Source organism: Sus scrofa, chromosome 6 (assembly GCF_000003025.6).
Source record: "Sus scrofa isolate TJ Tabasco breed Duroc chromosome 6, Sscrofa11.1, whole genome shotgun sequence".
In the NCBI taxonomy this organism is placed as follows: Eukaryota; Metazoa; Chordata; class Mammalia; order Artiodactyla; family Suidae; genus Sus; species Sus scrofa.
Genome location: NC_010448.4, coordinates 163,864,152 through 163,874,512, shown reverse-complemented (window position 1 = coordinate 163,874,512; position 10,361 = coordinate 163,864,152). Strand labels below are relative to the sequence as shown.

The 10,361-nt window shown below is 55.9% G+C and overlaps 1 long non-coding RNA gene across 1 annotated transcript; it reads right to left on the bottom strand.

Moving 5' to 3' along the window:
* LOC106507664 lies at positions 765-6,304 on the bottom strand. Its single transcript, XR_001303814.2, has 3 exons — positions 5,900-6,304; positions 4,310-4,553; positions 765-3,365 (listed from the first exon to the last, which is right to left on the bottom strand). It is a non-coding gene; the product is annotated as an uncharacterized LOC106507664 (long non-coding RNA).

Below are 10,361 nucleotides of genomic sequence, written 5' to 3'. Positions count from 1 at the left end.
TAAGGGAGGGCAGGGGCGCTTGGGAAGCACCTTCTACGAGCTATGTCCTCTAATTACGGGAGAAGTTAATGCTCACAGTGGTTTACCTGGCAGCCCCCCGTCTGCAGGAAAAGCGAGGCCCAGAGAGTGGAGAACCTGCCCAAGCTCCCCAGACTCCCCCACTGATGTTGGGGGGGGTGGATTCCAGCCCAGCTCTGGAGTCTGAGCTCTGCCCACAGGGCGGGCCCTGCCCAGGCTGGAAGAGACATCACCAGGGACCTCAGGCTGGAGGAGGCCAGCAGCTCTGCTCTGCCCAAGCAGGCACGGGGCAGGCAAGCCAGGCCTGGGTGGGGCCGGCCTGGGCTCACTGGGGACAGCTCTGTGGCAGGGCTTGGGTTTCACTTTTCGCCAGCTCAGATGGAGAGTGACAGGGCTGGGGCTGCCTGAAGGTCAAAGAGGTTATGTGACTCGAAATTCAGCTGAGACGTGGTCCCCAGCTCCCCATGGCAAGCTCACCCCCTGCCCCTGCCCTGCCATTGCATGGAGGGGGAGAAACATGCTGGGACCCGAGGGCCTGGCTCCAGCCCTCTTCCTGCAGGAAGTCCTGTCCCCGCCAAGCATCCCTTCACTCTGATGTCAGTATGCCATGCTCTGTGCCAGACTCTATGCCAGGTCCTATGCCAGACTCCATGCCAAGGCACAGGGAGGCCGAGATGGGTAAAACCCTGTCTGGTAAAGGAGCTCATCAGGAGCAATGGACAAAAAAAGACATCAGTACAACATGCTGAGAGCAAAGAGAGCTGCGGCTTCTATTTATTGAGTCCTATTACCAGTATAGGTTTCATATGCTTTATATCATTTGATCTTGAGGGGAAACAGAATCCCCGCAGAGTCCTGATTCCCTCTGACAGCTGAGGGGACGGAGGCTTTTGGAGGCAGCCTGTCCAGCTCTAAAGCTTTGCTGCCTCCACCACGGGCTCCTGCCCAGGAGGCTTGGGGAAGCCTGAGGACCTCGTCTCCTCAGAGCAGAAGGGTTAAGGATGCTTCCTGGAGGACCCTGGACCCGGCTGTCCTTTGAAAGAGCAGGCACAGGCTGGTTGGATGAAGAAGGATTTTAGGCATTCCCTTCATGGCTCAGTGGTTAACGAATCCGACTAGGAACCATGAGGTTGAGGGTTCGATCCCTGGCCTTGCTCGGTGGATTAAGGATCTGGCGTTGCTGTGAGCTGTGGTGTAGGTCGAATACGTGGCTTGGATCCCGCGTTGCTGTGGCCCTGGTGTAGGCCAGTGGCTACAGCTCTGATGGGAACCTCCATATGCCATGGGAGCGGACCAAGAAATAGAAAAAAAAAAAAAAAAAAAAGAAGGATCTCAGATAGAGAGGAGTTTGTGCGAAGGCCTGGAGCGTTAATGTCCGAACCCTCTTTGGGGCTCTGCTCTGTTGTTCCGGCGGCTTTCTCTTGGGTCTTTGGCTCGTCCTCCTCCCCCAGGGCTTTTTCCCTTTATCCTGCTTTTCTTTCTACGCCGTCCTCTTTCCTCGCACCGCCTCACCGTGGCCTTGACGTCTGCTCTCTCTCTGCCACGACACGTCTCTCTCCTCTCAGCTCAGAACCGCACACCCTACCGCCTACTCAGTCTCTTCCCTTCCAGGCCTTAAAACACAAACAGCCTCCCAACAGAACGTGGGGGTCAGGTGTCTGTGCCGGTGACCGCAGCCAGCCAGGGGCCCATCCCCAGGACCGAGTCAGCCTGACCCCTCCTGCTCCCTCTGTCACCTCCCCAGCGGGACCAGCACAGGGGCGTGTGGGTGCTCCTTCCAGCTGCAGGGCCCACATCTCTCTGCCATGTCTGAGCTGTCATCCGCCCCCAGACTGTGCCAGCGGCCTCCTCGCTGGGCTTCTCTCTCTGCTCTCACAGGACACTGTGGCTGATGGGATCTTTTGAAAACACTGCCCGTGCTGCAGTTGCCGTCCAGGGCTGACTGATGCTTTTTGGTTCAGATTCCAATTCCTTCTCGTGCCTCGCAGGCACCTGTGTGATCTCTGGCTGCCAGCTCCTCCGGGTCTGCCTTTCACGGTAGGGCCATCATGCCTCCCATGGGGGATGCTCCTAGTGATTTGAAGGTTCCCAGCTGCCTCCCTCCCAAGAGGCTTCCCCTTCACAGATGCCACTGCTAGGAGTGCCACCCCCGATGGCGGGCCAGCCCCAGTCTGGTGAATTCCTGTTTCTGTGGATGTTAACGCCTCTGGAAGGCTTCCCCAATGCCCAGACCAGATCCCCTGGCCCGTTAGGGGAACTCGCTGTCCCTGAGCTTTCCCTTCCAAGCACTCATCACCTGCACTTAGGCGTGACATTAAAAGGACATTTCTCTACAGGGCAGGACCGTATGTGTTCTGCTTACCGCTGTCTGTCCCTGGTGTACAGCACAATCTTTAGTGGAGTCCCCTTTCCTTTTTGGTCATTTTCTCCCCTCCTCCATGGGGCAGTGAGTCCTCAGGGCCAGGCCTGTGTCTGGCTCCTCCCTGTCTGGCCTGCAGCGCTCAGCCCAGCCCAGGCCCTCAGCCCGCAGGTGCCCAGGATCTGGTACCGTCTGGGGGTGGTGGCCGTGGGTGCAGGTTGTGGCTGATGTCAGCTGGGGGGTGCTGGAGGCCATCTGAGAACAGCACTGCCTCTGTCACCGACCCTTGGTACCTTAGGGAGTTAGATGAGCTCAGGCCTCAGTCTCGGCTGACTGTGTGACCTCAGGCAAGATCCTGTACCTCTCTGGGCTTTAAGTGACCAGACGATTGGACTCATGACTTTCTCACTCAGTCTGATTCCAAAAACTTCAGTTCCTTGGTTTGGGTGGAAAAGGACTGGGGGTGTTGAGGCTCATTTGCAGAAGCCTCTGGAGAGAGCAGAGTGATTCAGGGGCTCGGGGTCCAGAAGCTCCTTTTCCTGCTCCCACAACACAGGGGGAGACAACCACGGATAAGCCTCACCTTCCTCCCCCCGCTCCCCCAGGAGTGCTGGCACTCACCTTGGGGGAGCAGCCCAAACATCTCCAAGGTCACTTTAGGACGGAGAATGTCCCATCTTTGTTCGTAAAAGGCTTGTGGCAGTGACGGATGGAGACACTGGCCCCCCCAGAAGTGAGCACTGCCAGCCAAGTGTCTTTCCTCTTTATGGTTTAGAGTTGATAAACCGAGGCTCAGAGATGGGGCGCGGTTCTTCTCGGCGATGAATGGTGGAGCTGGGCCCAGAACCGGCCCTCTGAGGTCATGCCTGGGAAGCTGCTGGTTGGTAAGTCAGGCCTGGCTGTGTCCAGGGCAGGAGTAAGGAAGCCTGGGTTCTGAGCCTCTGATTCAGTGTCGTGACCTGGGCGAGCTGTCCTGCTTCTCTGGACCCTGATGCAAAGAGAGCAAAGGCTCAGGTCCAGATGGCACAGCACCTGAGGGGCGTTGATAGTGGCCTGTCAGCACCCAGAGCTCCGAGAGGGTGCTGTGGGCCCTCTGTGGGGCATGGCCTTATCAGGAAACCCCCACAGGGCTTGGCACCAAGTCCCTTTCCTCTGTGTCATTCATGTGTCACTCATTTACCAGGGCAGAGGCGGCAGGGGAAGGGGCCTGGGCCTCTTAAATTGAAACTATTCAGGACCATTCAAGATTGCGGCTGCTGGGGAGCTGGGAGGGAGGGGAAGGGAGAGAGGAAGCAGCTCCCCCCACCTAAGGCCACCCACTTCCCTGGCTCCTCAGAACCTCTGCCCGGGTCCTCCTGGGCACAGCTGGCACTTGGGGCAGACGGCATCCCAGGGCTGCCCACTGTGACTAAATGTCCCCCATGAGTTCTCCAGTGGCCCCAGGTCTTCTGCTCAGAGCTCATGAGTCCCTCCCCTCAGTATTCTGATTGTGACCTGGGCCACGAGAGGGCCAGGCTCTTCTCCTAGGGGAGAGCCTGGCACACATTCCCCAGTGGGGAGACGGAGAGGGCCTCGATCCCCCCACCCCTCGGCCCACCCCTCACCGTGACCCTGTCACACTCACACTGATGGCTGCCATCCAGAACCAGAGCCCCTCCTGCGGCACCGCACACCACGGGCAGCGGCAGCACACTGCTGGGCCCCAGCCCATCGGGGGTTCATCCCTGCTCGGATGCTACTTTGCTGAGCAAGCTGAGGCAACCGCCTTTGCCTCTCTGAAGCTCAGTGTGCTCAGCTGAACGTGGCAGATGAAGGGGATCTCAGGAGAGCCCAGAGAACACTGCTTAACCACCTGAGTGGATGCTCACAGCACTCTCCTCACCTCCCGCCTGCCCAGGATCTGGTGTTTAAAGTCTCCTGCCCCAGGCTTACCAGCAGCAGCAGCGGCAGCGGCGTGCAGTGGGAGAGCGCGGTGTGAATCCCAGTTCTTCCACGTACTGACTTCGGTGGTTCCGGGCGAGTTGCTTCCCCTGTGCCTCAGTTTCCTCATTTGTAAAGTGCAGAGAAAAGAAGAGATGTGAAGGAGTTGCCTGGTGGCTCTGGGGTTGACGATCCGGGTTGCCCCTGCTGCAGCTTGGGTCGCTGCTGTGGCGTGGGTTCAATCTCTGGGGAGAAACTGCTCCAGGCCAAAAAAAAAAAAAAAAAAAAAAAAAAAGAAGTGGGGATTGAATGTGACATCATCGCAGCACTGGGCACTTTGGGGCACTCATTAGCTCTGAGCTATGACAACTGCTCTCTGTGTGGAGGTGGTGTGTTGATAGACCGGACAGCCAGGACGTGCTGGTCTGCCAGGGGGTGGGGCTGCCTGGTCTGCAGACTCCCAGCAAAGAACGATTCATGCGAACCTGATGCCTTAGCACCTGGACCCACATCGCAGTCCTCACGGGGCACAGCCACACCCATGTCCATGCACACAGCCCAGCTGTGTTCCCGCAACTGCGGCAACTGCCCTGTGAACACAGCCCTGCCTTCTGCAAACAGGCTCTCCCCCGTTCCACCTTTTCTGGGATGAGCCTGAAGCTCCTGCACCCTGCCTGGCCGGCTCTGGCGGGATCGGGCTGCAGCCCAAGCCCTCTGGCACCCCCGCCAGTGGGTCATGCCTTCCAGCGGATTCCGGATAAGCCCGCCGCGCCGGGGGCCCAGCAGGGGACAGACGATGGCACCCTGGGGCCCAGGTAGCCAGCCCAGGGTCCCCGGACAGCGCAGATCTGCCCCCCCCCCCGCCGCGCTCCTCCCCGGCCTGCGGGGCGGCCCCTCGGCCTAGGCGTCACCTGGGCGCGCGGGGCCGGGGGGCCCGGGCCATTATGCGGGCGCATGGCCGGCCGCGCCGGGGCGCAGAGCAAACTTAACCTTCATTTGGGAGCGCCCGGCGGCCGGAGCGCACGGCGCCGCCATCGATCGGCGCTAATGGCCTCGTCTAAATGCGGAGCCGCTGCCTCCGCCCCCCGGGTCAGCGCGCCCCCGCCCCTGGCCCTGCGCTCCGTGCAAAATGGTGTTTACCAAAGTCAATATTGGCCGCCGCCGCCCAGGACACCCGGGAGCCCCCGCTGGCCTCCCCGAGCCCGGGCCGCCTCGCCTCCGGGCTGCCAAGGCCTCATCCTTGCTGTCGCGATAGCCCCCCAGCCCCCAGGAGGAGCCCGCGGGCCAGACCCTGAGGGCCTCCCCCAAGGTCACCCAGGCGGGGAGCGCGTGGACCCACCAGGCAGACCCTGCGGTGGGAAAAGGGCACAGGCAGGTTGGCCTGGGAGGACCTCAGGTTGGCTCCTGGCTGGTATCTCTGCATCCCTTTGGGCAGGTCACTCTCCTCTCTGGGCCCTGGCATTTTTTAACACCTCCCGCCAAAGTTTACTGAAAGCATCACACTAGAGGTAGTGCAGGGCAGGTGCCCAGCACAGAATCTGACAAGTGCAGCAGGGGTGCGGGGATGGGGTCCCTTCCGAGAGTGGCTGCTCGAAGCTCTACCTGTGGTATGAAGATTTGCGCATCCACCTGTGTCCTGTGCCTGGCTCAGCGTGCGGACACAGCACAGTCTGGAAGGGTCTGTCTCTGAATCCTGGCCTCACTATGAAGGAGCCTGAAGCAAACCCCTTGAGTCCTTATATCCTCTGCTTTCTCGCCTGTAAATGCGGTGTTGGTAATTCCTGCTCTCATGGGGCACGGGGCACAGGGGTCCACTTGGCTCCCAGACTGCGGGGCAGGCAGTGAGTAACCTTTGTGAGAAACTCAGAAGGTAAGGCTCCCCAGATCCAGTTATGCCTTTCCAGGCTGCAGTCTTTAAGTGTTTATATGGCGTCATGTTAAGCTCATTCGACAATAAAACCACCTCCCAGCTCGCTCGGGTCCCTTTTCATTCTTGCATTGTTGATCTTTGGATTGATAAGAAAAACTCTGTAATTGCAGTTTCCCGTCCAGCCTCTCAGAGAAAGGAACTTTGAAATGAGAGCCACAGAGAAGACTTACTTGGGGCCTGGAGCCTGGTGAGTTAGGGAGGGACCCATAACTCGAGCCTGCCATCTGGTGGCCCAGGCTATGCTGACAGCCTTGCTACTAGAAGGAAAGGGAGGAGGAATAGTCCCTGGGATTTAGGCTCAAGCGAGTCCAGAGAAAAGCCACAGACTTTTGGAATCACAAAAAAAGGAGGCTCTTAAGATCAGAGAATATTGGATTCTGGAGACATTACTGACACAACGTTAGGGCAGTAACAGTAACTATCAGAGAGCTGTCTCTGTGCCAGGAACTGCAGTAAGTGCTTGGAGGGGCTGTTTCTTTTCATCCTCGCTATAACATCGTCAGCTTTATCTCCATTATGCAGGTGAGGAAACTGAGATCCTTGTTCAGAAATTTGTCCAAAATTGCACTCTGGTAAGCGGTGGGTTGAAATATGAACCCTGGTTCTCAAGATGTGCTGAGACCTACCATATAGTATGGTACCCCTTTAGAATCTGAAGGAAGTACGATCTAAAACTTCGAATTTTGGTATCATAGAATTGTAAGGTGTTAGTATCTTAGAATCGGATAATCTCAAGATGTTTGGAATGACGAACTACTAGGAATTCCTAGACTTGCAAGACTTGGGAACCACATACGCTTAGGGCTGGGAGAGACTTCAGGGGTCCCTGGCTTTGCTCCTGAGGTCAGACAGGGCGGTCCCCTGGCAGGATGGTGTGGGGTAAGGTGGGAAGTCTGAGCTTCCTGTCTCCTGACCCAGCGATCTTTCCACTGTGGGTTTCTCAATCAAGGCTTTTCCAGTCATGCTTTTTTTTTTTTATAGCCACTGCCATAAAGCTGTGGACTTTTGCTCCAGAACAGCATATAAAATATCCCATTATTTGCCTCTTAACTTGAGTTTCTGTTTTACATCTTAAGTCTAAAGTGTAAGCCTCATAAAAGGTAATTATCTAAGGCCCTGTTCAAAGCGGAGCCGTAAATTGGCCATTTAGCCCAATCAGTCTTTATGGCGCGCCTTTGGGCACCCAACCAGGACAGGCCTGTGCCCGTGGAGAGGACGGGAGTGTACCCCTCAGTCCCGGACTATGAGCTCCTTAACGCTCCTCTGGGGAGGGGTACAGAGATGCTGAGTCAGTCTGAGACACGTAGGTGACAAGGATGTCTCTCCATTGTTGGACGCAAAGATGAGCGAGGCCAGTGTGGGCTGGGAAAGAGGGACGGCAGAGGAGGGAATTTTGTTTGTTTCGTTTTTTTGTTTGTTTTGCTACTAACTGTTAACTCATTACTATGCACTAGACATTGTGCTAAGTGAGTGATCCATATTCTTACACAGAATCCTCACCATAATTTTATGAGGCTGATATATGGGCACATAGAGGATTGGGGGGTTTGCCCAAAGTCACATAGTTGGGGAATTCTGGCACTAAAATTTGGACCTGGGTCTACCTGATTTCAAAACCTTTGCTTTGAATCACCGGGTCACACCGTGTTGGAGTTGGGCCTTGAATGATCACAGTGCTTATTTTAAGAATGGGGGTCATGGGAATTCCCATTGGAAATGAACCCAACTAGGATCCATGAGGACGCAGGTTCCATCCCTGGCCTCGCTCAGTGGGTTAAGGATCAAGTGTTGCCGCGAGGTGTAGGGTGCAGAGGCGGCTCGGATCTGGCCTGGCTGTGGCTGTGGCGTAGGCCAGTGGCTACAGCTCTGATTCGATCGCCAGCCTGGGAACCTCTGTATGCCACAGGTCTGGCCGTAAAAAGACAAAAAAAAAAAAAAAAAAAAAAAAAGGAAAAAGACAAACAAGAACAGAGGTGACAAGGGGTCTGTGGACATGCAAGGCTGGCTGGCAGGAAGGAGGCTAGCTGTGCCAGAAAACCCCTCCTCCACGCAGGCACTCCCTGCCGGGTGGTCCAGTCTCATTCTCTGCTTCCATGTCTCTGAGTTGGTCAGGAACACAGGTCTTCTCCTGGGTCCGGCAACCCTCCACCCTCAGGTTGGGCCCTCATCAGGACCCTGTCAGTCCCAAATCGCCTCTCTTGCCCCCTCCCCCCACCCAAGGCCCATAAGGAGCGGGGGAGGGCCCAGCTGCCCCTCCACCAGGGGAAAGTGCAAGGGCAAAGGTTTGTCAGCACCTCCCTGACAGCGTCTGCCACGGGCTCTGCCTGTGACTGTGGGGACTCTGGCCCCTGAGGCTGCTCCTTGCTCCACTCTCTCGCTCACACTCCAAGGTCACCAGATCCCCCCACCCCGCCTCCAATCCCCTTCCTCCTCCCCATCCCCCCCAAGTCTCAGCCTGCACGGGCTCCCAATTTCACACGCAGAACAGGGCAAAGTCCGCTGCCTGGTGCCCCGGCCGTGGCCGTCTCCCGCCTGCCCTCTGCCCGCCGGTATGGGCGCCGTGCAGCCGAGTCCTCCTGTCGCCGTCAGGACCCCATCCCGCCCCCTTAGGGCTGAAAGTCTCCTCCTCATCTACATCCGTTGACCTCTCCAGGCTTCCCTCTCTCTGGTGCACAGGGTGCAGCCCCACTCCCGGGGGCAGAATGATCTGGTTCGGTTTCCCCAACCTGTAAATCTATAAATTGGGGATAGTAATAGAACCTTCTTGGACTTCCCTTGTTATACTACTTGGCGTTGCTTCTACAGTGGCTGTAGCTCGAGCCCTGGCTCGGGAACTTCCATGTGCTGCAGGTGCAGCCACTTGAAAAAAAAAAAATTATAGAGCCTTCTTCGTAGGGTTGATTTGATAACCCCCAGAATGTCAAGTGCCATTAACATTGTCTCCACATAGTGAGCCCCCAGTAAACACTCGGGGTTAACCATCATCATCGCCATCATCAACCCGCACCCCCATCCTTCTACGACAAACTACGCGTGAGCCTCTGAGAGCGCTCAGCTGCATCACGGTCTCCGGGATATTTAATGAGAGAGGCAGATTCAGCATGGCCACAAGCTCTTCAGTGCTGCTTCTTTAAAGAGATGAAGTTCAGGGAGTTCCCATCAAGGCGCAGTGGAAACAAATCCGACTAGGAACCATAAGGTTGTGGGTTCGATTCCTGGCCTCACTCAGTGGGTTAAGGATACAGCATTGCCATGAGCTGTGGTGTAGGTTGCAGACGTGGCTCGGATCTGGCGTTGCTGTGGCTCTGGCGTAGGCTGTCAGCTACAGCTATGATTAGACCCCTATTAGACCCTAGCCTGGGAACCTCCATATGCCCCGGGTGCACCCTTAAAAGGACAAAAAGACAAAATAAAATAAAATAAAATAAAATAAAAATAAAGAGATGAAGTCTATGTCCCCTTCTCCTTAAATGTGGTGTGGCCTGTGATCAGTGGAGGGTTGCAGAAGTGACACTATTCCAGCACTGGGCTTGCCTTTAAAAGGACAGACAAAAAAATAAATAAATAAAATCAAATAAATACAAGTTAAAAAGATAGGAGTTCCCTGCTGGCCTGGCAGGTAAGGATCTGGCATTGTCACAGCTGTGGCTCAGGTTTGATCCCTGGCCCAGGAACTTCCACATGCTACAGGCACAGCTAGGAAGGAAGGAAAGAAAGAAAGAAAGAAAGAAAGAAAGAAAGAAAGAAAGAAAGAAAGAAAGAAAGAGAAAGAAAGAAAGGAAGAAAAAAAAGAAAGAAAGAAAGAAAGAAAGAAAGAAAGAAAGGGAAAGAAAGAAAGAAGAAGGAAGAAAGGAAGAAAGTTCTACTTTGGTTTCTAGGTGCCTTGACCTCCACATAGTAAGTCTGACTACCCTGCAGGAAAGATTATGTAGCAAGACCCCAAGACTTCACGGACGGAGCCCAGCTCCGTCCAGCTCTCCAAACCCCCCCTAACCCCAACAAGAGGCATTTCAGTGGCTCCACCTTGGATCCCCCAGGCCAGCCCCGTTGCTAGTGGAAAACCACTGCGTGATCCCAGCTGACAGTCTGTGGAGCAGAGGAGCTGCCCTGCCTAAAATTCTGACCTCTGAAATC